Genomic DNA, 26,726 nt, shown 5'->3' with positions numbered 1-26,726 from the left:
GTACCTTGAACGGCCCCTCGTACGGCCGCTGTAGCGGTGTCCGGTGTGCGCCCCTCCGTACAAATACAAATTTACAGTCCAGCAGGTCTTTGGGTATGCGGGTGGAGATCTGTCTGTGCCATGAAGTCGGTACGGGGGCCAGGTTGCCAAGCCTCTCGCGTAGTCTATCCAAGACTGCCACAGGTTCTTCCTCTTGCCCTCTTGGGGCTGGTAGGAACTCTCCTGGGACAACCAGGGGTGCGCTGTACACCAGCTCAGCCTACGAGGTGTGCAGGTCCTCTATGGGTGTTGTGCGGATTCCGAGCAGGACCCAGGGGAGCTCGTCCACCCAGTTAGGCCCTTTCAGGTGGGCCATGAGAACTGATTTCAAGTGACAGTGGAAACGTTCCACTAGTCCATTTGACTGTGGGTGGTAGGCAGTAGTGTGGCGTAACCGTGCTCCCAACAGGCTGGCTGCAGCCAACTACAGGCTGGAGGTGAACTGGGCGCCTCTGTCGGAGGTAATGTGGGCCGATACCCCGAAGCGTGCTACCCAGGTTGCGATCAGCGCTCGGGCGCAGGAATCAGTGGAGGTGTCAGTGAGCGGGGCCGCCTCTGGCCATCTCGTGAACCGGTCTACCATAGTTAGGAGGTACTTCGCTCCTCTTGACACTGGCAGGGGCCCCACGATATCCACATGAATGTGGTCGAAGCTCCGGTGGGTGGGTTCGAACTGCTGAGGCGAGGCTTTGGTGTGTCGCTGCACCTTGGCTGCTTGATGCTGCACACAAGTTTTGGCCCATTCGCTGACCTGTCTGCGAAGGCCGTGCCTCATGAACCTGCTGGAGACCATCTGGATGGTTGTCCTGATGGATGGGTGCGCCAAACCATGTATGGAGTTGAAAACTCACCGCCGCCAGGCTGCCGGGACGATGGGGCGAAGTTGGCCTGTAGCCATGTTACACAGGAGGGTCCTCCCACCCGGGCCTGCTAGGAAGTCCTGCAGCTGCAAACCCAAGACTGCGGTCCTGTAGCTGCGCAACTCGTCGTCTGCCTGCTGCGCCTCTGCTAGCCCTGCATAGTCCACCCCCTGGGACAGGGCCTGGACAGCTGGTCTGGAGAGTGCATCCGCCACGACATTGTCCTTTCCCGAGACATGCTGGATGTCCGTCGTGTACTCAGAGATGTAGGACAGATGTCGCTGCTGGCAGGCCGACCAGGGATCGGACTCCTTCGTGAACGCGGAGGTCAATGGTTTGTAGTTCATGAACGCGGTGAACGGCCTGCCCTCTAAGAAATACCTGAAATGTCGGATGGCCAGATACAGTGCTAACAGCTCCCAGTCAAAAACACTGTACTTGAGTTCAGGTTGCTGCAGGTGCCTGCTGAAAAATGCCAAGGGTTGCCAGCGCCCCTCGATGAGTTGGTCCAGCACCCCACCGACTGCCGTGCTGGATGCGTCCACTGTGAAGTGGTTGGAACGTCCGTTCTGGGGTGCACCAGCATTACAGCATCTGCCAAGGCTTCCTTGGCTTTGACGAAAGCGGCCGTGGCGTCTTCGTCCCAAGTAATGTCCTTGCCTTTACCTAACATCAGGGTGAACAAAGGGTGCATGACACGGGCTGCTGAGGGGAGGAAATGGAGGTAGAAGTTGACCATACCCACGAACTCCTGCAAGCCTTTGACTGTGTTGGGCCGGGTGAGGTGACGGATCGCGTCTACCTTGGCGGGCGGGGGCATTGCCCTGTCTTTGGTAATCCTGTGGCCCAGGAAGTCAATGGTGTCGAGTCCAAACTGGCATTTGGCCAGGTTGATCATGAGGCCAAAATCACTCAGGCGGGAGTAGAGCTGGCGGAGGTGAGACAGATGCTCCTGATGATTTCTGCTGGCTATGAGGATGTCGTCCAAATAGATGAATGCAAAGCCCAGGTCGCGTCCCACTGCATCCATTAGCCGCTGGAACGTCTGTGCGGCATTCTTCAGGCCGAATGGCATTCGGAGGAACTCGAACAGGCTGAATGGGGTAATGAGTGCTGTCTTGGGGATGTCTTCATGGTGTACCGGGAGTTGATGGTATCCCCGGACGAGGTCCACCTTGGAAAAGATGCTTTCCCAGTGCAGGTTTGCTGCAAAGTCGTGTATGTGTGGCACGGGGTAGCGGTCTGGGGTTGTAGCCTCGTTCAATCGCCGGTAGTCGCCGCATGGTCTCCAGCCCCCGGCTGCTTTGGGCACCATGTGTAGTGGGGAAGCCCATGGGCTGTCTGACCTCCGCACAATCCTCAATTCCTCCATCCTCTTGAATTCCTCCTTTGCCAGGCAGAGCTTGTCCGGGGGAAGCCGTTGTGCGCGGGCGTGGAGGGGTGGCCCCTTGGTCGGAATGTGGTGCTGTATTCCGTGTCTGGGTATGGCTGCCGTGAACTGCGGTGCCAGAACAGATGGGAAGTCCGCCAGGATTCTTGTGAATTCGTTGTCTGACAGCGTGATGGAGTCCAGGTGTGGGGCTGGCAACTTGGCTTCGCCCAAAGAGAACATCTGGAAAGTCTTGGCATGGACCAGCCTTCTCCGGTGCAAGTCAACCAGTAGGCTGTAAGTCACAAGAAGTCCTCCCCCAGGAGTGGTTGGGCCACAGCGGCCAGTGTGAAGTCCCACGTGAACCAGCTGGCACCAAACTGCAGCTGCACTGTGCGGGTGCCGTAGGTGCGTATCATGCTGCCATTTGAAGCCCTCAGGGTAGGTCCCAGCTCCCTGTTGTGGGTGTCATACCCTGTCAGGGGTAAGACACTGATTTCTGCTCCAGTGTCAACCAAGAAGCGGCGTCCCAACTGTTTGTCCCAGACGTACAAGAGGTTTTCCTGGTGGCCAGCTGCCGCAGCCATTAGTGACGGCTGGCCTTGGCGTTTCCCGAGAACTCTCAGGGCAGGCGACACCGGCGGGCTTCTGCGCCCCACTGCTGGTGGTAGAAACACCACTGTACAGTGGCCTCCTCACTCCTGCCTCTGGGTTGTGTGAGCTCCGTTGCCGGGCCTGGTGTGTCCTGGCATTGGGCACGTGGCTTGATAATCTGGCCGACGGACGCCCCGCTTTCCTTCTTGGCCTTCCACAGCACATCTGCCTGGGCGGCTACCTTCCGGGGGTCACTGAAATCTGCATTGGCCAGTAGCAGATGTATGTCCTCGGGCAGTTGCTCTAGGAACACCTGCTCGAACATGAGACAGGGCTTGTGTCTGTCAGCCAGGGCCAGCATCTCATTCATTAATACTGACATTGGCTGGTCCCCCAAACCATCCAGGTGCAGCAAGCAGTCACCGCGCTCCTGTCATGAGAGGCCGAAGGTCCGTATGAGCAGCGCTTTGAATGCTGTATACTTGCCTTCCTCCAGGGGCGACTGTATGAAATCCTCAACCTAGGCGGCTGTCTCCTGGTCAAGGGAGATCAGCACGTAATAGTAACGCGTGGAATCAGAAGATATCTGCCGAATATGGAACTGGGCCTCTGCTTGGTCAAACCACAGGCGTGGTCGCAGCGTCCAGAAGGGTGGCAGTTTCAGCGAAACTGCGTGAATGGATGAAGAGTCGATCATCTTCGGTCCAAATCCTGTTTGGACAGTTGGGGTCACCAATGTAACAGTGGGCTACACATTGAGCTAGGAATAACGACACATAGTCGGTGGGTTGAACTCGAGAATGGTTTATTCGAATCTTGCCGCGTTGGCTTTTAAGCAGTTAAGTTCCGGCACTCAACGCGCGGCGATGATGTCAGAGGTGCACCAACCGAACCTCTTCCCGTGTGCGGGCTTTCTCCCCTCGTCGTTGAAGAAGAAGGCCCAGTGCCATTTTGTGGCTGGCCTGTCTGCCAACGCGCACGCCGACTTCAGAGCCGATTCACTTGCTTCAAAGGTGGGTCGCCGCAGAATTTTAATTTTTCAACACCCAAGGCACACTGAATCACTTTACAGGTAATGAGGTACTTTTGATGTATGGTCACTATTACAATGATTAAATGCCTTTCCTGTGAAATTGGTTGAAGGATAAATATTGACTGGGACCTAAGAAGGAACTCAACTGCTCTTCTTTGAACTAGTCTCTTGAGATCATTATGTTCACTTAGAGAAAAGATGGTGCTGGGGTTAATGTCTTGCAAAGAAGATGTTATTTCTTACAATGTTGCAAACTCCTCAATAACACGAGGTTGGCCAGTCTCTGGAGAGGGAGTTAATTCCACAATCCTCAGAAGAGCGCCAACCATAAAACCACACTTGCTGCTGGAGATGCACATGTTGACAAATTTATGTGCCCTTAATATATTGCAATGGCAATTTTGTCAAGAAATCCCGTTAGTTAAAATATTTCCCTCCCTCATTTCTGGTGAAGAATTTCCTCCACCAATAAATGGAAAAGAAATTAGAATATGCTGCAGCAAACAGCAGAGGGGTGGGAGCGGCCCAGCCAAGAGTCAAAGTAAAAATCTATTGCAATATGGTACTTTTAAAGCCCCATAGATGGGGAAGAAAGAAGTGCATGTATATAGTTCTGATGATTGGTCATTAATCTGAATCATTAACTGTTTCTCTCTCCGCAGATGCTGCCTGTCCTGCTCAGGATTTCCAATGTTTTCTGTTTTATTTTCATTTCTGCAGTGCCTTGCGCAACCTCAGGATATTGCACCTGTGTATCTTTGAAGTACAGTCCCCGTGGCGACACTATGAATTACTTGAAATATATGTCTGAAATTTGAACTGATGAGCAGAAACTAGCATAAATTCAAATTATAGAAAGCAGATTTGCCTTAAACTCTAATTTTATATCTAGCTAGTTTGTTAGACAGAATAAAGCTCTCCACTCCTCCTCCCTTCCTCCACACAGAGGTTGTATAAACAAAATGGAAACTAGTCCTTTTTAGTTCTCAACTACTCAAGCAATTTCTAATCTCATGCTTCTGTTGATTTACTGCTTGGATTTTAATAAGGTGTAAATGAGCACATTGTGACCGTTAATGACCACATTTGCAACAGTCGGGATTAATGATCCCAGTGACACAATAAAAATTAACAATTGGCTGGTAGTGAAAAGCTATAAACTATACCCATCCCATTCCACTACATTGATATGTTATATTAGTTGCTTTGCACATTGCATAGGTGGCCAGAGATAATATCAGAGCTCTGTCCCTGAAGAATATCGAAAATGCCACTATTATTTCTGATTTAATCATTGAACTGCTATTCTTTGTTAAACCAAACACACCACTGAGGTGTGTAATCATTAAGGATGTGATTGCAATGAAGAGGATGCAGAGATTTACCATGATGTTGCCTGGTTTGGAGCATTTCTGTTGTAAGGAGAGACTGGACAGGCTGTGTTTGTTTTCCATGGAGCAGAGAAGACTGAAGGGTGACCTGCTAGATGTACATAAAATTATGAGAAATAGATAGGTTAGATAGTAAAAAATTTTTTCCATAGTATGAGGGTCTAAGACAAGGGCCATAGGTTTAACATGAGAGGTAAGAAATTTGAAGTGGATCTGAGGGGGACTATTTTCACACAGAGTGTGATTGGAGTCCAAAATGTGCTCCCTGAAGACATGGTGAAGGCAGATACTTTCAGAACATTTAAGAAGCCCATAGACAAGCACATATATTACCAAAGCATTGAAGGCTCTGGGCGATGTGAGGGTAAATGGGTTAGTGTAGATAGGTACAATGGGTGGCATGCACATGGTGCACTGAGGCCTGTTTCTGTGCCTTATGACTCTATGACCCGTTAACATACACATAGCAGGGAACTGGGCCAATCAGCTCAATGTGCCTGGTCTGCCTCTTTGGTAGATGTCCCCAGTCAAAGAAAATCATGTACTTAAGTCGCAAATCCATGCTCTAACCAATAGCAGTGGGTTGAAGATTAAATAATCTGTCTTTCATTAATTGGAGCACATTTTCCCTTATCCTAGCTTCCCCTCTACCATAGTTGATGGGCTCTCCATAGAACCATAGAACTATAGAACACTACAGCACAGAAAACAGGCCATTCGGCCCTTCTAGTCTGTGCCAAAACGTTATTCTGCTAGTCCCATTTACCTGCACCCAGTCCATAACCCTCCAGACCTCTCTCGTCCATGTATCTATCCAACTTATTCTTAAAACTTAAGAGTGAGCCCGCATTTACTACATCAGATGGCAGCCCATTCCACACTTTCACCACTCTTTGAGTGAAGAAGTTCCCCCTAATGTTCCCCCTAAACCTTTCCCCTTTCACCCTAAAGCCATGTCCTCTCATACTTATCTCTCCTAATCTAGGTGGAAAGAGCCTACTCGCATTAACTCTGTCTATGCCCCTCATAATTTTGTAAACCTCTATCAAATCTCCCCTCATTCTTCTACGCTCCAAGGAATAAAGTCCTAACCTGTTCAATCTTTCCCTGTAACTCAACTCTTGAAGACCTGGCAACATTCTAGTAAATCTCCTCTGCACTTTTTCAATCCTACTGATATCCTTCCTATAGTTAGGTGACCAGAACTGCACACAATACTCCAAATTTGGCCCCACCAATGACTTATACAACCTCACCATAACATCCCAACTCCTATACTCAATACTTTGACTTATGAATGCCAGGATGCCATAAGCCTTTTTTAGAACCCTGTCTACCTGTGATGCCACTTTCAGGGAATTATGTATCTGAACTCCCAGATCCCTTTGTTCCTCTGCACTCCTCAGTGCCCTACCAGTTACTGTGTATGTCCTACCTTGATTTGTCCTTCCAAAATGCAACATCTCACACTTGTCTGCATTAAATTCCATCTGCCATTCTCTGGCCCATTTTTCCAGTTGATTCAGATCTCTCTGCAAGCTTTGAAAGCCTTCCTCGCTGTCCACAATGCCTCCAGTCTTAGCACCATCAGAAAACTTGCTGATCCAATTTACCACATTATCATCTAGATCATTGATATAGACAAGAAACAACAATGGTCCCAGCACAAATCCCTGAGGCACACCACTTGTCACAGGCCTCCAGTCTGAGAAACGATCATCCACTACCACTCTCTGTCTTCTCCCACACAGCCAATTTCAAATCCAGTTTACAACCTTTCCAATGGATACCTAGTGACTGAACCTTCTGAACTAACCTCCCATGTGGGACCTTGTCAAAGGCCTTACTAAAGTCCATGTAGACAACATCCACAGCCTTTCCTTCATCTACTTTCTTGGTAACCTCCTCAAAAAACTCTACAATGTTCGTTAAACACGATCTACCACGCACAAAGCCATGCTGACTATCCTTAATCAGCCCTTGGCTGTCCAAATACTTGTATATCCGATCTCTCAGAACATCTTCCAATAATTTACCCACTACTGATGTCAGGCTCACCAGCCTGTAATTACCTGGTTTACTTTTAGAGCCTTTTTTAAACAACGGAACAACATGAGCTACCCTCCAGTCCTCCGGCACCACACCCGTGGCTCAGGACATTTTAAATATATCTGCCAGGGCCCCTGCAATTTCTACACGAGTCTCTCTCAAGGTCCGAGGAAATATCTTGTCAGGCCCAAGGGATTTATCTACCTTTGTTCGTTGTAAAGCAGCAAGCACCTCCTCCTCTTTAATCTCTATTTGTTCCATGACATACTGCTTGTTTCCCTTCCTTCCATATCCACTATGCTAGTTTCCTGATGCAAAAAAACTGTTTAAGATCTCCGCCGTCTCCTGAGGCTCCACACATAGACGACCACTCTGATCTTCTAGGGGACCAATTTTGTCCCTTGCTATCCTTTTACTCTTAATATACTTGTAGAAACCCTTCGGGTTTATCTTCACATTATCTGCCAAAGCAACCTCATGTCTTCTTTTTGCCTTCCTGATTTCCTTTTTTTGTATTTTCTTACATTTTCTATACTCTTCAAGTACCTCATTTGTTCCAAGTTTCCTATACCCGCTATACACCTCTCTCTTTTTCTTAACCAGATCACCAATATACCTTGAAAACCAAGGTTCCCTATGCTTGTTAACTTTGCCTTTAATCCTGGCAGGAACATGCAAACTCTGCACTTTCAAAATTTTGCCTTTGAAGGCCTTCCACTTACTGAACACATCCTTGCCAGAAAACAACTTATCCCAATTCACTCTTCCTAGATCCTTTCTCATTTCCACAAAATTGGCCTTTCTCCAATTTAGAACCTCAACTCAAGGACCAGACCTATCCTTATCCATAATTAACTTGAAACTAATGACATTATGGTCACTGGACCCAAAATGCTCACCTACACATACTTCTGTCACCTGACCTGTCTGGTTCCCTAATAGGAGATCAAGTATTGCATTCTCTCTCGTTGATACCTCTATTTATTGATTTAGAAAACTTTCCTGAACACATTTGACAAATTCCAAGCCATCCAGCCCTTTCACAATGTGGGAGTCCCAGTCAATATGTGGAAAGTTAAAATCCCCGACTATTACAACTTTCTGTTTCTCAACCACATCTCCTCTATTTCTTGCACTTCTACTCTCATCCTCACTACTCCCAGACAGAAGATGGAGAGGGTTTCTCTTGTCCTCACCTTCCGCCTCCACATTCAACAGATCATCCTCCACAATTTCCACCACCTTCAATAGGATTCCAGCACCAGAGCCATCTCCTTCTCCCCTCCCCTTTCACCATTCTGAAGGGATTATTCCTTCCATGGCCTCCTTGTCCACCTTCCATTGTCACCAACCATTTCCCTGCTGACAAAACTTTCCCATGCAACCACAGGAGATGCAACACTTGCTCCTTTACCTCATCCACTCTCACCATCCATTTACCCAAACACTCTTTCCAGATAAAGCAGCAATTAACTTGCATTTCTTCCAGTTAAGTGTATTGCATTTGGAGCTCGTATTGTTGTCCCCTCTGCTTCACAGAATGCTTCCATTCAGTTTTTGAGGACAACACTGAGTTTTCACTCACCTATCACTTTAATTCTCTTCCTCCCAGTCTGACTTCTCTGGCTTCAGCCTTTTACGTTGCTCAAGCAATGCCCAACAAAATATTGAGGATTTGGTGGAGATAGCACCTCATCTTCCTTCTGGGCATCTTCCTTCCTTTCTCCTTTCCCCTTGGGACTGAATATTGATGTTAATAATTTCAGGTAAGCAATTCTCTCTCTCTCTCTCTCTCTCTCTCTCTCTCTCTCTCTCTCTCTCTCTCTCTCTCTCTCTCTCTCTCTCGCTCTCTCTCTCTCTCTCTCTCTCTCTCTCTCTCTCTCTCTCTCGCTCTATCGTTCCAGATGGAGAAATGGAGTGGAGGGCTATGTGGGAGGGAAGGGTGAGATAGATCTTAGAGCAGGATAAAATGCTGCCACAACATCGTGGGCCAAAGGGCCTGTACCAGTGCTGTTATATGCGATGTTCTATGTTCTATGTGGCTGTATCTTTCTGTTTAAAGTAGCTCTTACTTTAACAACCTTAGTCTCCATCCTCTCATGCTCCTCTGCACCCTCCTCCTCTCACACTCGTTTGCTCACCTTTCCTAGTTCTGGTGAAAGGTCCATGATCCAAAATGTTGACTTTGTTTCTCTTCCTGTAGATATTGCCTGACCTACTGAGTGCTTCTAACATTTGTCTTTCGTTAATTTTGTGTGAGGGAAAAGGTGGAAACTTCATGAGAGTTCATGTGTCCTCCTGAGAGAATCGGCATGTCACATCTGCAATCTGGAGCATCACCTTTGATCTCCTCTTACGTATCTGGGATCAAACCTAGAGCCAGAGCCTTCAGACTCTGTGCAAAGAGTGCTGTCCACTGACTCACAGCTGACTGTTTATGGCCTAGAAAAGAATATTCACCAGACCTTGGAAAATCAAGTCAAGTTAAATTTATTGACATGTGCGTAAATACAGTGAGGTACAGGTATAATGAAAAATTTGCATGCAGCAGCATCACAGGCACATAGATTCAGCCAACAACACACAGACATAAGTTATAAGCTCTGGCTCCAGGTCTGACATAAGTTATGCATAATTTATACTTAGGTTATGCAAGACAGTGAAAAAAGTGTGAAAAACAAGACACTAATACAAAAAAGACCCAATCAGAGACAAATCCATGGCAGTGCAAAAGGTGGTTCATAGTGTTCCATTGCTGAGGTAGGGTTAGGGTAGTGCAGGTTGGTTCAAGAACCTAATGGTTGTGGGAAAGTAGCTGTTCCTGAACCTGATGGTGTGGGACTTCAAGCTTCAAGTTTCTTTCAGGCTTCCTGCCTGACAGTAGCAGCGAGAAGAGGGCATGAGCAAACCCTAACCCTCAGGATAAAGTGTTAAATCTATCATTGTTATCCACTAGGTTACACCTGCTGAGGGCATCGATGGATGTAAAAAAAATCCATGCCACTATTTTGAAGGGAATAACTGTAAAACATCAACATCGATTTTTTTCTTGAGGCATCCCTGTAATCAATTTATTCTGTACAAGCTTCTTTTTTACTTCAAATCCTCTTTAAAGTGGACAATTGTTAGCTGATTTATTGGGGTTTGTGATTTCTTGCTTCTTATTTCCTGGATCTTTTTAAGTGTTCTGTGAGCAAGGTCATTGATCCCTGCTAGACGGAATATCTGATCGATTCCTTTCATTTCACAAGTGCTTCTCTACCCAAGGAGCTGACCTGTAGTCTGTCACAGAAGCTTGGCAATTCTGTATCAGACACACAAGAGCAGAGCAGAGGAAGTAATATATTTCTCCTTTGGATAGTTGGCACATCATAGTTAAGCAGACAAGGTTATTAGCAACAGATGTTATTAAGATACAACTCCAAGAAGAATTAGAACCTAATTTGCATACAAAAAAATCAAGGTCTGTGATTCTATGTAAATTATAATAGATTATTCTCTGGGTCTATATATTACCAGGGTAATCTGAAGTGAGGTTCTAAGACAAGCCCTCAGCATACTAATGCTTTGCAACATTTGCACTTGAACGAGAATGAGTGATTTTCAGTGATTAAATGTCAGCACATTAATGGGGGTGATCTGCTGCTGAGATTTGTATGGATCTGCTGGCCGATAGGTCCATAACTGGGCAATTCCCAAGCCGAGTGTTGCTCCTACATTTACTGAGCACTTCAGCCAATATCCCTTAATGTGTGTTTTACCCAGGTGATTTATACTTGCGAAGCAAACAAAAGGACAGGTCAGATCCCTGTGCAAACACAGCTTTATTCACACACACACACACACACACACACACACACACACACACACACACACACACACACACTCTTAATCATTGCAATACTTAACTCAAGCTCTAACTGTCAGTCTGAGTCCCAAGTGCTGTCCGTTATATTTGAGGCTGGTCACAGGTGTCTTTGCTGAGCTCTCGGAGTACAAGGTTCTCTGCTCTTCATGACGATTGGACTCCTGCCTCAGCCAATGCTGGTGCCATCGTCCTCAGAGTAGGTCTTCACTGGCTATGGTTCTCACTGGCTTCACTGGCTGCTGTCGAGGTTATTGGTGCCCTTGGTTCCAGAAACTTCTCTCGGTTCGATCAATTGGATGGCGAAGTGGGAGGGCCACTACCAGTCACTTTAAAGGATAATGAGTTTGCGGGAAACTTTGAATGCAACCCTCCAGATGAGGTAGGGGGTGGGAAACCTAGGTCCCATTCAGTCTGCTTCTCTACTGACATCTCCATCTGAAGCACTGACTATCCCATTTTCTTCACAAACTCTGCTTGACCCACTGAATTCCTTCAGCTGCTGTTTGTTGCTCCAGATTCCAACATCTGCAGTCTCCTGTGTCTCTTTTGTTTCTTTTTCCTGGGACCAATCACTGGGTTGTGGTCATTAGCATCTGTTCTTGCCATAGATAAGATAAGATCTTTATTAGTCACATGTACATCGAAACACACAGTGAAATACATCTTTTGTGTAGAGTGTTCTGGGGCAGCGCGCAAGTGTTGCCATGCTTCCCGCGCCAACATAGCATGCCCACAACTTCCTAACCCGTACGTCTTTGGAATGTGGGAGGAAACTGGACCACCCAGAGGAAACCTACGCAGACACAGGGAGACCGTACAAACTCCTTGCAGACAGTGGCTGGAATTGAACCCGGGTGTCTGGCACTGCAAAACGTTACGCTAACCACTACACTACCATCACTCAGACTGAATGTCTGTCCTAGCTACTTTTGTGGATTGGGATTTTACACTAATTTAAGATCAGCATGGCTAATTTTCCCATGGTTCCCAGCTCTCTATTCTGATGAGCTGCTTGGCCATAGGATTCTATAGCCCTATAGCTCAGGGGAGTGCCATTTGTAGGACACTTCCATTGAATCCATTACCCAATGCACGTTGCCGTCGGGACAGCTGTGGTAGGGAAGAGATGGTCACCCACCTCTCAGCAGACTGTGGATTTGCTAAGAGAGTGCAGAAAAGGATGCAAAGGTCCTTGTCTCAGTTCATCCCAAGCAGTTGCGTAACAGAGGATTCTCTGATCTATGGGCTGTTCGCAGGGGCACACACCGAGACAGACATCAAGTTCTGCCTGAAGATAATCAACTTGGTGGAAGATGCCCTTTGGTCTGCCCAAAACTTGTTGGTCTTCCAGTACTGTGAGATGTCCATTAGGGAATGCTGCCGACTGGCATGTTCCAGACTGCAGGAGTACATACTAAGGGATACACTGAAGCTCGGTGCAGCCAATGCAATGGCTCTGTGGGGAAGGACCGCAGTCTAGGCTCCTTCTGCTACTGGAGATGGAGGGGGTGAAATGGGTGGGGAAGCCCCTCAAACAATGAAATAGTGTATCACCCCAGGGGGCCTCATGAGTGGCAATGGTGCTATGGTTTAAAAAAAAGTGTGAACAATATTGAATGTATTAACTAAATGTCACTAAGAATGTAAAAAGTTTTGCACTGTGTTTTTTCTTTTCATATATGTATTTTATGATGAATAAGGTTTATTTCTGAAATAAAAAAATTTGGTCCACACTAACGTCCACAGATTCAATTCACCCACTGAATCTATATAGGTCAGGAGCAAGTACCTCGGCTGTTAGGAGAGAGGTAAGTAAAGGTTTTTATCTGATTCCATTGAGATATTTAAATGTTTCTACATTTATTTTGATGTGTATGTGTACATGCGCGCGCGTGTGTGTGTGTGTGTGTGTGTGTGTGGTTGCATCTAGCATTTTAACTATTAATGAGTAGTTAAAAAATTCAAAGCTCATAGTGTAGGAGGTTACATACTGGTGTGCACAGAAGATTGGCTGCCTAATAGGAAACAGATAGTAGGCATGAATGAGCCTTTTCATGGTTGGCAAGATGCAATGAGATGCCACACAGATTAGTACTGGAGCCTCAATGTTGGATGAAGGTGCCAAATGTATGAAGCAACACATAAGTTGCTGGAGGAACTCAGCGGGTCAAGCAGCATCTGTGGAGGGAAACGGCCGGAGCGAGACACTTCATATGGACTGAAATATCGAGGGGAGGTAGCCAATATAAAAAGGTGGAGGGAAAGGGTGGAGTTAGAGCAAGTAGGTAATAGGTGGATCCCAGTGAGGAGGGGTGATAGGCAGCTGGGGGAGGGGAGAGTGGAAATAGCGCCAGAAGCTGGAAGATGCCAGGTGGAAATAAGTCATGCCTGGAAATAAGTCTGGCCATTATTTTAAAGCAATGCCTAAGGATTTTCAATCATTATCGTATTGCAGCTGTGCTGGCAGATTGTTTTCCCTAGAACGCTTCTTGTTTGGCAAATGGTTATCCTTACTGAAGCCTCTAACGGAATTTTGTGCAGTCACTGCAGCTGTTAAAGGGACCTTCTTCTTTCCTTTCTTTCATGGGTCGAGGATGACTTGCTTCCATTCCAGTTTTGTGGGTTCTGAGATGGCTAATGGGATTCTTAGGAGTTCCAGTAGTCAGTGGGAACATTGCATGTCTCCATGGAGGTTTGAAAACATCCTTGAATTTTTTCATCTGTCTACCTTGGTAATCTCTTCCATTACAGAATAAAATGAGTGGTTTGGGAGTTTGGGAGAAAGGCTAGGTCAGCATCATCTGGACAGCATACACCAGAAATAGGTGTGACCATTCCCCTTGTGACCTCAGACACTGTTCACCAGTCGGGAAATAGGTGTAATTGTTCTCTTTGTGACCTCAGACACTATTCACCAGTCTGGAAGTTAGTGTGACCATTCACCTTGTGAACTCAGACTTGTTCACGAGTCTGGAAATAAGTCTGGCCATTTCTCTTGTGACCTTGGACAGCGTTCACTAATCAGGATATAGATGTGAGCATTCCGCTAGTGAACCTGGACAGCGTACAAATGCCACAGTGTTCCACCAGAATCAGAAGGAAGGGAACTCACAGGCACCCAATGGTGGCAACTACTGACATTTGACCCACTTGTGCAACCACTGGTTGTTATGCACAAAACCTGACCATTTGTCTCTTTAACTAGTTCTCACCTCTACCTGATTCTAAACTGAAGCAAGCTATGTCAGCATGGACTGGAAACTGAGTCTGCGATGTTCTTGATGTCCATCCGTTGATCAATGTATCAGATAACCCATCTTGTACTCATTTAAAGCTGGAAAGTGTACCAGGAAGACCAATTTTTATTAACTTAAAGCCTTCAAACACAGCAGCAAAAAGCATGTGTTCAATGCCGCTATAAAACAGGCACGTTGACCTTCAAATGATAAAATATTGATGTCACCACAGCAAATGGCTTACTGTACACAAATACGCATTCATTAGATAAGCGCAATTTAAAATGATCAATTTATTCCTCTAGATGCTGGGGGCTGTGCTAGTTAATTGAATATAATCAATTATCTCTGGATAATGTGTAAAATCTAGGTAGCTTCCTAATCAAACCTGACAATATATAAATGTAGTGCAGCAATTTACACAACTATCCAGGACTAAGCAATCATGCTACTATTGTCTGAACAGCAAAATACAAAGCTATTTTTCTGTCCACCTGATCAGATGCAGTTTCATTTGTCTTTAGCAAGTTGCCAGACACGATGCATAGCATACTATTAAACTGTCATTTTCACAGTGTTCTATTGCATCTGAAGGTGCAAAGAATAAATCCTCCCTTAAATATTAAAATGGTTCATTGCAGGATAGTCCAAATGGAGCTTTACTTAACCATGGAAACTTAATAATCAATCAAAAATGTGTCACTGCCAAGCATGCATGATTACAAATGGGTTTTCCAGAAGAACTGAGGATTGAAAGAGAACAAAAAGAGTATGGATATCCTACATCAACCAAAAAAGCTTCCACTGCTCTCCACGGATTATGTGAGCTGGCTAATTTGGCATACAGTTCACAAAACCACATCAAGAACAGACTAAAACGCATCCCCAGGGCAGCTGCTAAACTATGATGTAATCAAAACTGGGACATCAACAACAAAACCTAGCACTAGAGTGAGATTTAAATTTATTCAGTGCTATACATTGTTATAAGAGCACATTTAGTCAGTGTATTGAACATTCAGCTTTCTGTTGAGTTTAGCTGCACGAATAAGGCAATTCATCACTCCAAAATGATAATAATTATGAATGGTAATTATGGAGTGAGTCTCAATGTCACTTTGTCAGCAAATAGTATGGAGCTGGTTCAAGAGTTACGATTGGACCTACAGTAAGCAAAGTCTATTTACTTATCAAATAGTGAACAGAAACTATTCAGCAAACAGGAAAAAGAGGCCAAGCAATCCAAAATAGGTGCGTTCAGACAGTGCTATACATTGCCATACATTATTTTAAAGCAATGCCTAAGGATTTTCAATCATTATCGTATTGCAGCTGTGCAGGCAGATTGTTTTCCCTCGAACACTTCTTGTTTGGCAAATGGTTATCCTTACTGAAGCCTCTAATGGAATTTTGTGCAGCCACTGCAGCTCTTAAAGGGACCTGTGCAACTTATACTCACCCCTGGGAAGAAAGAGGGTAGGAGAGCAAAAGAAGCAACCCACATTCCCACCACACCCCCCCCCCCCCCACGCCCCCACCACCACCACCACCTGTGTCAGAGAATTGTGGATATCCTGGAAGAGATTCAGAGCAGACAGGGGGTCCCTTATGCCAGGGAGCCAGGAAACTGTCCAAAACTGCAGCCAGGCACACCTGGCAGAAGGTGGTGGTGGGCTGATCTCCCAACAGCAAGATGTCCCAAAATAATGTAAGAAGAACGAAAGTGTGAGCTCTGCACTATATACTTGCCACCGGCATGTACTGCCTTAGGCTGCCACACCGTGATCACTTAGGTGCCAGGCTTCGAACCCCAACCCTCACTGAAAACACTTACAGACACATTACTCCATACTCCCTTCCCCAAACTATCAAGGGTTAACCCCATCTTCTCTCACACTCCCTGAATGCCAAACAGTGACGGCCCTCACTCCCTCCCTACTGCCACCACACAGTGATGGCCAGACAGAGTTCTGCTCTTTCCTCCACCCAAACAGAGAAAAGACTGAGCCCCACTCAGTATCCCTCCGACAGACTCATAGATTGGCAATCAAAGCTCATACACGCTTCTGCCCACTTATCACCACACTCACAGGCAGCCGCTGAGGCACACATCTTCACCAGGACAAAAAGAAACTAAAACGGAGAAAATAAACTATGAGGACCAGCTAGTGTACTGCATTAGGTGTCCACAATCTGGCCTTTAGTAACCAAATTCAGGCTGGGCAATCGCTCTGTGGAGCACCTGTGTTCAGTCTGCAGGATGACCCTATGCTTTCCACTTTAATTCCCATCTGCTCCCATTTTGTCTGTGGCTTCCTGCATTGTTATAATGAAACCCAATGCAAGCTTGAGGAACAAAACCTTATTGGTATTGGTATTGGTTTATTATTGTCACTTGTACCGAGGTACAGTGAAAAGCTTGTCTTGCATACTGTTCGTACAGATCAATTCATTACACAGTACATTGAGGTAGTACAGAGCGCATTGAGGTAGTACCTGGTAAAAACAATAACAGAATACAGAGTAAAGTGTCACAGCTACAGGGAAGTGCATTGTAGGTAGACAATAAGGTGCAAGGTCAAACAAGGTAGATTGTGAGGTTAAGAGTCCATCTCATCGTATAAGGGAACCGTTCAATAGTTTTATCACTGTGGGATAGAAGCTGTCCTTGAGCCTGGTGGTATGTGCCCTCAGGCTCCTGTATCTTCTGTCTGATGAGAGAGGAAAGAAGAGAGAATGACCCAGGTGGGTGGGGTCTAATGATTATGCTGGCTGCTTCAGCAAGGCATCGAAAGGTATAGACAGAGTCCACGGAGGGGAGACTGGTTTCCATGATGTGCTGGGATGTGTCTACAACTCTCTGCAGTTTCTTGCGGTCCTGGGCAGAGCAGTTGCCATACCAAACCGTGATGCATTGTCCATCTTGGCATGTTGTAGCCTTCAGGACTCAATATCAAAGTTCTCCAACTTCAGGTAACTCATTCTTTCTTTCTGTTTCAAAATTGACCAGTTCTGCCTGCCGGTCATCATTTGGATTCAATTTTTCTTTTTTTCTCTCTTTTTTATTTCCTTTTCTATTTGTAGAGTCCGGCTTGCTGGACATGTCCCACAACCTTACTATTAGCCACACTTTACACAGATAAAGAAGGATAATCTGATTTTTACTGCTACTTGTCATTTGGTCTCACCCTATCAGAGATATTGATTTTGTTCTTCCCTCTGCCACTCTCTCTCCTACCAAAAACCAACCAGTTTTCTCTCTTTCCCAGTTCTGACAAAGGATTCTGGAGTCAAAACTTGACCTATTTCTCTTTCTGTAAATGTTTCCTTACTTTCCATCACTTCCTGTCTAATTTCAGATTTCCGGGTTTTTTATTGATTTACTTCAACAAAAGACAGAGTTTTACTCAAATGGAGTGAAATTGCATAAAGCTGCAGAGCAAAAGGGTTTGGGATCTGTATGAATGAAACACAGAAAGCTACACAGAAGTGCATTAGGTAATGAGGAAGCTAATAAATGTTGGACATTATTTCAAACAGGGTTGGGGAATAAAAGTAGTGAAGTCTTACTGCAAGAGGAGAAGGCACTAGTGAGACCACATCTAGAGCACTGTGAACAGTTTTGGTTTCCTATTTCAAGGAAAGATCGTTGAAGGCAGTTCAGAAAAGGTTCACTTGGATGATCCTGGGTATGGAAGAGTTGCCCTACAAGGAATGGTTAGCAGCTTGGGACTCTATTGATTGGAGTTTAGTAGAATGAGATGTGATCTTATTGAAACATTTGGTTCTTAGGAGACCAGGCAAGGTAAATGCCGAGAAGATGCTTTCTCTTATGGGAGAGTCCAGGATCCGAGGGCCTGGTCTCAGAATAAGGGGCCCATTTGATACTGACTGGAGGGAGAACTTCTTCTCCCACAGGGTTGTGACTCTTTGGAACTCCTTGTCAAGAGATCCGTAGAGGCAGAGTTCTTGGATCTACTTGGATCCACTCTTCTGAGATGGATAGATTTCTCAGCAATGAGGAAAGGACAGAAAAGTGGGCTTGAGGAATATCAGATCATCCTTGATCTTATTAAGTGGCAGAACAGACTCGAGAGGCAGAATGGTCTTCTTTTGTTCCTACTTCCTACGATTTTACAATCATGGTAAACAGCCTATATAAACAATCCTCCTAGGAAAGGTCATGATAGGAGCATGGATCCCTGTAGACCCTGTATGAGAGAGGATTAAGTTATGCAATGATGAGCCTTCTATTTCTCCTTCCTCAATGCATGTGCTCAGTTCCAAACTGCCTACTCTGGAATGGCACTGGTAACTGGGAGAAGGTTTCAGTGTAGGCAGCCTCTAGAATGTTGCAGAGGAGACTGCAGAAGCTGCAAGTGACAGTGTGCCTGGCACTTCGTTACACTGCTACATAATGCGCTGCATTATGCAAACCTAGTTGAGTTGTTAATGAACAAAAATGAGTGCATTTTGGGAAAACACATTAAATTTCTCCAGGTAATGCTGAAGAACAGCTTTGCACAAGGAACAATGTCATCAGATGCATGCCTGCAATTGAGAAAAGCATCACCAATCCATGTGAGATTCACCTCCAGAAATCCCCAGCTGAATTCCGAAGCAATGCAAAACATCCCAGAAATGGTCTTTAAGGTGTTACACTCTGGAAAAAAAAATCAACTTATTGAATGCCTTAAGTCAAGGACAACTTACAGCAGGCTGTAAGTTCTGGTCGCCCCATTACATGAGGCTTTGGAAAGGATACAGATGAGGTTTACCAGGATGCTGCCTGGATGAGAGGGTATGAGCTATAAAGAGATGTTGGACAAACTTGGGTTGTTTTCTCTGGAGTGTCAAAGGCTGAGGGGACACCTACTAGAAGTTTATAAAATTATGAGAGGCAAAGATATGGTAGGCAGTCAGAATCTTTTCCCCAGAGTAGAAATGTCAAATACTAGAGGACATGAATTTAAGGTGAAAGGGGGGATATTTAAAGGAGATGCGTGGGACAAGTTTTTACATAGTAAGTGACAGGTGCCTGGAAAAGGCTGCCAGGGGTAGTAGTGGAAGCAGATACAATAGTGCAATTCAAGTGGGTCTCAGACAGACACATAAGTATTGTAGGGAATGGAGGGATATGAATCATATGCAGGCAGAAAAGATTTAGTTTAATTCGGCATCGTGTTCGTCACGGACATGGTAGGCCAAAGCAATTGCTCCCGTTCTGTACTGTTCTATGTTCTATCCCTGGTGTCCTAGTTAATTAACAACACTGAAGAAAATGGAAATACATACAAACATATGAATTAGGAGCAGGAGAAGACCACACAGCCCCTCCACCTACCAATAGTAACCTTTCACCTCTTTATCTGCTCATTATCCATGCTGTCTGAGGCACTTTTCTATACATAAATGGACGGCTAGGTTGCTTAGACTATGACTTTAATATCACAAGTATTTTGTTGGCTGAAATGCCCTTTGGGATCCACTGACATTGTGAAGGGTTCTCTATCAATAAAGGTCTTTCCTTTCAGTTAGAACGTGTGCTGCTGTTTGCTTGAATTATTGTACTAACAAAAGATGTGGTGATGTCCTGTGTTACATAACTCCTTCTCTCCTCATGGAAGTCTGTGGTTCTTCATAAAGAAAGAATCAGTTGCTGCAAAATCCCCTTCAGGATTTTGGACCCCTCAACACAGAGAAAAGCTGCCAGAACAGGTAAAAGGAGAGATAACAACTTACTGCTAATGGGTTTTGCTGTCTTCCCTGAAGCTCTTCACAGCCATGGTTTAATGAACCATGTTCACAAATGAGCCCACTGTGATACAGCAGTTTCGTGAGGCAGACTCTCTACAAAACCCATTAGGGTCTCCCGGCACGTTTGTCTCAGAGCATTTAATGGACAGTAACACAGCAGGATTTTAAGAGAAAAAAGACTCAAAACACAATGGGACGGGAAATGTTTTATCAAATGTATTGTCTGGGGTAAGATCTATCATTAAGACTTTTGGCAGCCTGTCTATCACTATCCGTGAAACAAATACTTGTCCAGTGAAAGAGCAATTAAAATAGATGAGGAACCTGATTAAAATGTTTATTCTTTATATGTAAACTATTATTCAGTTGTCTCTTTTAGATAAACTCTATGCAAATGCAGAATCTTCCATTTATATAGCACCTTCATGACCACGTCAAGTCCAACAGAACTCTATGGCCAAGTAAATACATCCAAAGTCCTTGCAACATAGGAAAGATCCCACAAAGATTTTAAAGATGACCATTTTAGTAATTGATATTTACTGAGAAATAATTATTGGCCAACCCAATAATTTTCACTTGGGGAGGTTGGATTGGGAGAGGTCAGAGGATCTTATCTGTCTCCAAATTAGAGAGGAAGGCTGCTTTTGTCAACTGGGAAGGTGAAGTGTCTGCCGATTGTTGGAAGGTTAGAAAGGGAGCCATGCCCCATTGAAATAGGGGTGATTAGCTGAAAGGAATACCTCTGTGAAAGATAGACACCGATGGCACCTTCCATTGAAGAACACGGTCAATCCCAAATACCATATTACTCTTTCAACTAAAAAGCTTGTGAAATGTGAATAAAAATCCATCATTTTATATAGAACACATTGGATGCAGTACTTGCAAGATGTGTGTACAATTCCAAGCTTTGGAATATTCAGTAGATTTGTCACTGCTATAGTGCAAATAAAAATATTAAATTTAACTTGCATTACCATGGCATTTTTCACACTCATGGAGGTGTCCCAAAACCCTTCCCAGCCAATAAAATACCTCTATATTAGAGGCACTGTTGCCACGGTGGAGCTTTCCAATCCCAGGTCAAAACAGAGGAGAAATGCTAATCAAGAGGAAACTTGAGTCATTATTGACATCATCTTCAAATTGTTGTTATCTTTCTCTTTTCACTTAAAGTGTGTTTTATGTGATGTGTTCATCCCTTATGCAATAAGTTGCAATCACAAGTAAGGGGATGTGTAAGAGAGAATAAGCTGCAGAGGTAGAGAAGGGGGGAATGGGACAGATGGGATTGCTTCCCTGGGAGCCAATGGGGTGAATGGCTTCCTTCTATGCCATTATAAGTACAAGATGTATAATATGATTACATGGTGTCTTCATGTCATAAGCAAGTTACTTCATGGCAGTAATTATAAAAAAGGTCTCACTGAGGCACAGTCGAAAATATTAGGACAATGTAGAATATCTAAGTGAAATGTGCCTTTAAGAAGTGAGTGTACCCTGTGGTATGACTGTTGACTCGTTGTTGTACTAGTCTTAAAGTATGTCCTGTCAATCGGTCTACCTCTGTTCTCTGCCTTGGTAAGCAGCAAACACCAAAAGTGCCTGCAGACAATACAGGCAGACGCAACAAACAAGCTGCTGGAGGAACTCAGCAGGTCGAGCAGCATCTGTGGGAGGAAAGGAGTTGATGACATATTGGGTCAAAACTTTGCATCAGGCAAGACTTTGTTAAAGAGATGGGGACTGAGGGGTGAGGGAGATTGCAGGGAAGATTAAGCTGCAGGGAAGGCACAGTCACCGGTGGTGGGAGGGTTAAAACCTCAGCAGCAGATCTTGACTTATAAGTAGGACTTACACCACTACCTGCGGGTTAGCAATAAATAAATGTACTTGACAGTGTATGTGTGTAACCTCAGATCATGGATCACTGTATGGTGAGTTTACTGGGGGTTCTGAGGATCTGGCATGCAGAGCTTCCAGTAGAGAAAAGAGAAGGCAACCACCCCTCTTCATTTTATTGCAGCAAACACCCTGTGAAGAAGCATTAGCAAGTGGAGAGCTGGAGAGAAAGGCTGGCATGTTCCCTGGAGTCACATTACCATACATCACTTGCTTCCTGGTACCTGAAGGAAAAATAAAGAGTAATTGTCAAGCAGGCAATAATCTTCTCCTTTATGCTCTAAGCAGCAGGGACCAGAAATAGTCACTAATAAATTAAAGTTGTTAATTTTTCTTGGCAAATGGTTTTGGAAAGGCTGCTTGGCTCCATCATCCAACAATAAATTCACTGCTGGCTTGAGCTGTTTGATCACCAATCGTGATGTTGGGACATCAAGCATCATCATCTATCATCAGTTTGACATTCTTACTGAATTATTCACTTAGGAGGAAGCAAACTGTTTGAAGTACATCATCACCTCGGATTAATTCAGTTTTAGATTCTGACAATCAGTACTCTGTGTAGAATGCTAATTATTGAATACCCAGGAGCCAACAGCATTGAATAATTATAGATCTTTTTGGAAAACCATCATGTTTTTCCAGATTTATGCGCAGGGAGACTGATGGTAGCTTGACACCGAGCATTCAACTTTGACCTTTGAACCTCAGCTTTTATTTCAGCTTGGCTGTGTCATTTCCTGCGCAGGATTTAATTTCCCCAATTTATACTGGGATGGACAGGATTTGTCACTTGCTGCCACTGGGAGTTGAGGGAAATTCCACAGATATATTTAAGAGGGAGGCTGGATACTTGCATGAAGGGAAACAGAGCAGAAGGTTGTGATGATGGGGTGGGATTGAAATGGGTTGGAAAGAGGGGGGTGAAGCTTGTGTGGAGTCTAAACTCCAGCGTAGACCATCTCAACCATATGATCTGTTTCTGTTTGTTTTGTTAATACTGCATAATTCAAAAACGTACAATAACACCATAACTTGGCAGTGACATGATTTCACTTTCCACAGATACCACTAATCAGACAAGCACAGCCTGAATATGTTTATGAGGGAATCTAAAGCCAAGGACTGTAAATAACTGCAAATGAATTCAATAAAGTGTTTAAGGAAAAAATATTCTTTGGTCAGGGAGTAATAATAAGAGTAATATGTTTGCAGTGAATTTAGGAATAAACATGGGAAAAAAGGAACAGAAGGAAATGCTGATCAGCTGAGGTAAAGTCAGGAAGAGGAAACCCAATGGAGCATGGACTAGTTGGGCTGAAAGGCCTGCTTCTGTGTTGCAACTTTATTTGTTGAAAAGTAATGCAATGATTTTTATGAATAAAATCAAAATTAACATTAACAGCTATGAAATGCTAAGTCCTTGTGCATTGGCTTAGATCATTAAAACCACAGGAGTGGGAAAATTGGCTTCTAACAGTTAGTTGATAATCTTGCTTCATTAATAAGGTTGGTGATTAGTTTCTTATTGGTGTTATGGATTGCATAGACCCTCAGGATCTTTGCACAAAGCTCCTGAGCTTTCAGAATATCAACAGTCAAGGACTACCATGGTTTTCAATATTAAAATTGATTCTATCAGGCATGAAAGCAGTCATGAATGGAATCTGATTACATTCAATGAGCCTTCAGACCCTAAGAATTGCTCAGAGAGCTGGGTACCAACTGAAGAAATAATTGTTATTGCAGGATGCAAGTGTAAGTGACAATTTGCCCTTTCCCAGTTTAGAGTCAATTATCTTGCTTCTCCTACAAGCACCTTGGGATCAAGGATGACTTGCTTCCAAGCCAGTCCTTTGGGTTTTGAGGTGACTGATGTGGGAACCACAAGAGGTGCTTGACGGGATGGATGGGACTTTGGGAGGTGGGGCAATCCTACCATTCAACACTGCTCCAGATGCATGCCTCAAGGTTCTTGATACCATCCTAAATGCTCCTTCTCCACTTTGAGTGGCATGGGCCAGGGGTTCCCAGGAGTCAGAGATCTTACACTCTCTTAGGGAGACTTTCAGCACATCCTTCCCACTTTTCCTCTATCTGCCTTCTAATCTTTTCCCGTTACAGAGTTCAGGTGAAAGTGTCTGACTCAGGAGTCTAATGTCAGGCATTGAAACAACATTGCCTCCTTAATGCAGTGTAATTAGAAACTCAATACTGGGGATGTTGGCTAGGCAGGGGACAATTACAATGGTTAACTTGTCCTGCCAGTGGATTTGAAAAATTTTAGAGAAAAAGAGTTTGTGGAATCTCTAATGCTTTGGGGTCCAATTGGAAGCCAATTCTTTCATGTCTGAGCTTTTAATGATCTATGCAGATGCATTTAATGACCTGATCTTTGCTGAAGATGGTACATGTCTCAAAGAGATATGGATGGGCAAGGATCACTGCTTCCTGGTAGATTATAATTTTTGTTTGAGGCCTTGATGTTCAAACACTTTTATCATCAGATGGCCAAAGGCTGTGCAGGCACATTAAGACCAATGATAAATATCATCCCTAAGGGACCTGTAATCTCCATCTGAAAACATTCCCTTGACATTCAACAGCATTGCTAGCACCCAGTGCCCCACTGTCCATGCAGCTGGGTCCTCTTATCAGAAACTCAGCTGAACTACCCATATTACTACAAATTCAAGAGAAGGTCAGAGGCTCGATGATCTGTATGTAACTCACCATTTGACTCCCGAGAACTTAGCACCATCTAAAATACAGAAGTCCTAATAAGATGAAGCACATCCCACTATCTTGGATGCATACAGCTGCAACAATCCTCAAGAAGGCAGCTCACCAATACCTTCTCAGGGGCAATGAGCGATGAATGTTAAATGCTGGCCATCCTGGAAATTCCCACATCGTGGAGTTGATAAAGAATGGACAGACTGTCTCTCATCTGAAAAGCAGCACCCATTCCTTCAGTACTGCCAGTTCAGTTAATATGCTCATAGTGTGGCTTCAACTGCAGCCTTCTAACATGGGTATGAATCCGTCAACTCCATCCTGAACCCCCAGCTGTTAACTCACAGTTATTGCTGATCAACACCTCATTGGTATCAATGTGCTTGGTTCAACTCCATTCTTCAAAACACTCCATTTTTCTGCCTTTGTCCATCTCCCTTCATGTCCAGACATAAAAAACATTGGATTGGAGTCAGCTCTTCTCACTTACTTGTTATAGAACTTTACAGCACAGTACAGGCCCTTTGGCCCACAATGTTGTGCCAACATTTTGTCCTGTTCTAAGATATATCTAAACCTTCCCTTCCACATAGCCCTCCATTTCTCTATTATTCATGTGGCTATCCTGGAGTCTCTAAAATATCTCTAATGCATCTGCCCCCACAACCTCTGCAGGCAGTGCATTCCATGCACCCACCACTCTAAAAAAAACTCACCCCGACATCCCCCTTATACCTTCTTCCAATCACCTTAAAATTATGACCCCTCATGTTAGCCATTGTCTTGCTGGGAAAAAGTCTCTGACTGCCCACTCGATCTATGCCCCTTGTCATCTTGTACACGTCTATCAAGTCATCTCTCATCGTCCTCTCCAAGGAGAAAAACCCTAGCTCATTCAACCTATCCTCACAAGACATGTTCTCCAATCCAGGCAGCATCCTGGTAAATCTCCTCTGCACCTTCTCTAAAGTTTCTACATCCTTCCTATAATGAGGTGACCAAAACTGAACATAATACTCCAAGTGTGGTCTAACCAGAGTTCTATAGAACTACAACATTACCTCATGGCTCTTGAACTCAATACCTCGACTAATGAAGGCCAACACACCATACACCTTCTTAACAACCCTATTGACCTGTGTGGCAACTTTGAGGGATCTATGGATGTGGACCCAAAGATCCCTCTATTTCTCCACACTGCTAAGAGCCCTGCCATTAACCTTGTATTCTGCCTTCAAATTCAATCTTCCAAAGTATATCACTTTAGACTTACCCAGGTTGAACTCTATCTGCCACTTCTCAGCCCAGGTCTGCATTCTATCAATGTCCTGTTGTAATATGCAGCAACCTTCCACAGTATCCACAACACCACCAACCTTTGTATCATCAGCAAACTTGCTAAGCCACCCTTTCACATCCTCATCCAAGTCATTTATAAAAATCACAAAGAGCAAGGGTCCCAGAACAGATCCCTGCAGAACACCACTGGTCACCTACCTCCAGGCAGAATATGCTCCATCTACCACCGCCCTCTGTCTTCTATGGGCAAGCCAGTTCTGAATCCACACAGCTAAGTTACCCTGGATCCCATGCCTCCTGACTTTGACTGTGCCTTCCATGAGGAACCTTATCAAACATCTTACTAAAATCCATGTACACCACATCCACTACTCTACCTTTAATGTGCTTTGTCACATCTTCAAAGAATTCAATCAGGCTCATGAGGCACAACCTGCAACTTACAAAGCCATGCTGACTGTCTCTAATCAGCCTATGCTTCTCCAAATGCCCATAAATCCTGTCTCTAAGAATCTTCTCCAGTAATTTGTCCACCACTGAAGTAAGACTGTTCTCTTTTGATTGCTGCAGGAGTCGAAGCCACACCGAAG

The sequence above is a fragment of the Pristis pectinata genome, chromosome 7 (assembly GCF_009764475.1).
Source record: "Pristis pectinata isolate sPriPec2 chromosome 7, sPriPec2.1.pri, whole genome shotgun sequence".
NCBI classification, from domain to species: domain Eukaryota; kingdom Metazoa; phylum Chordata; class Chondrichthyes; order Rhinopristiformes; family Pristidae; genus Pristis; species Pristis pectinata.
Note: the sequence above shows the minus strand (reverse complement) of the source record.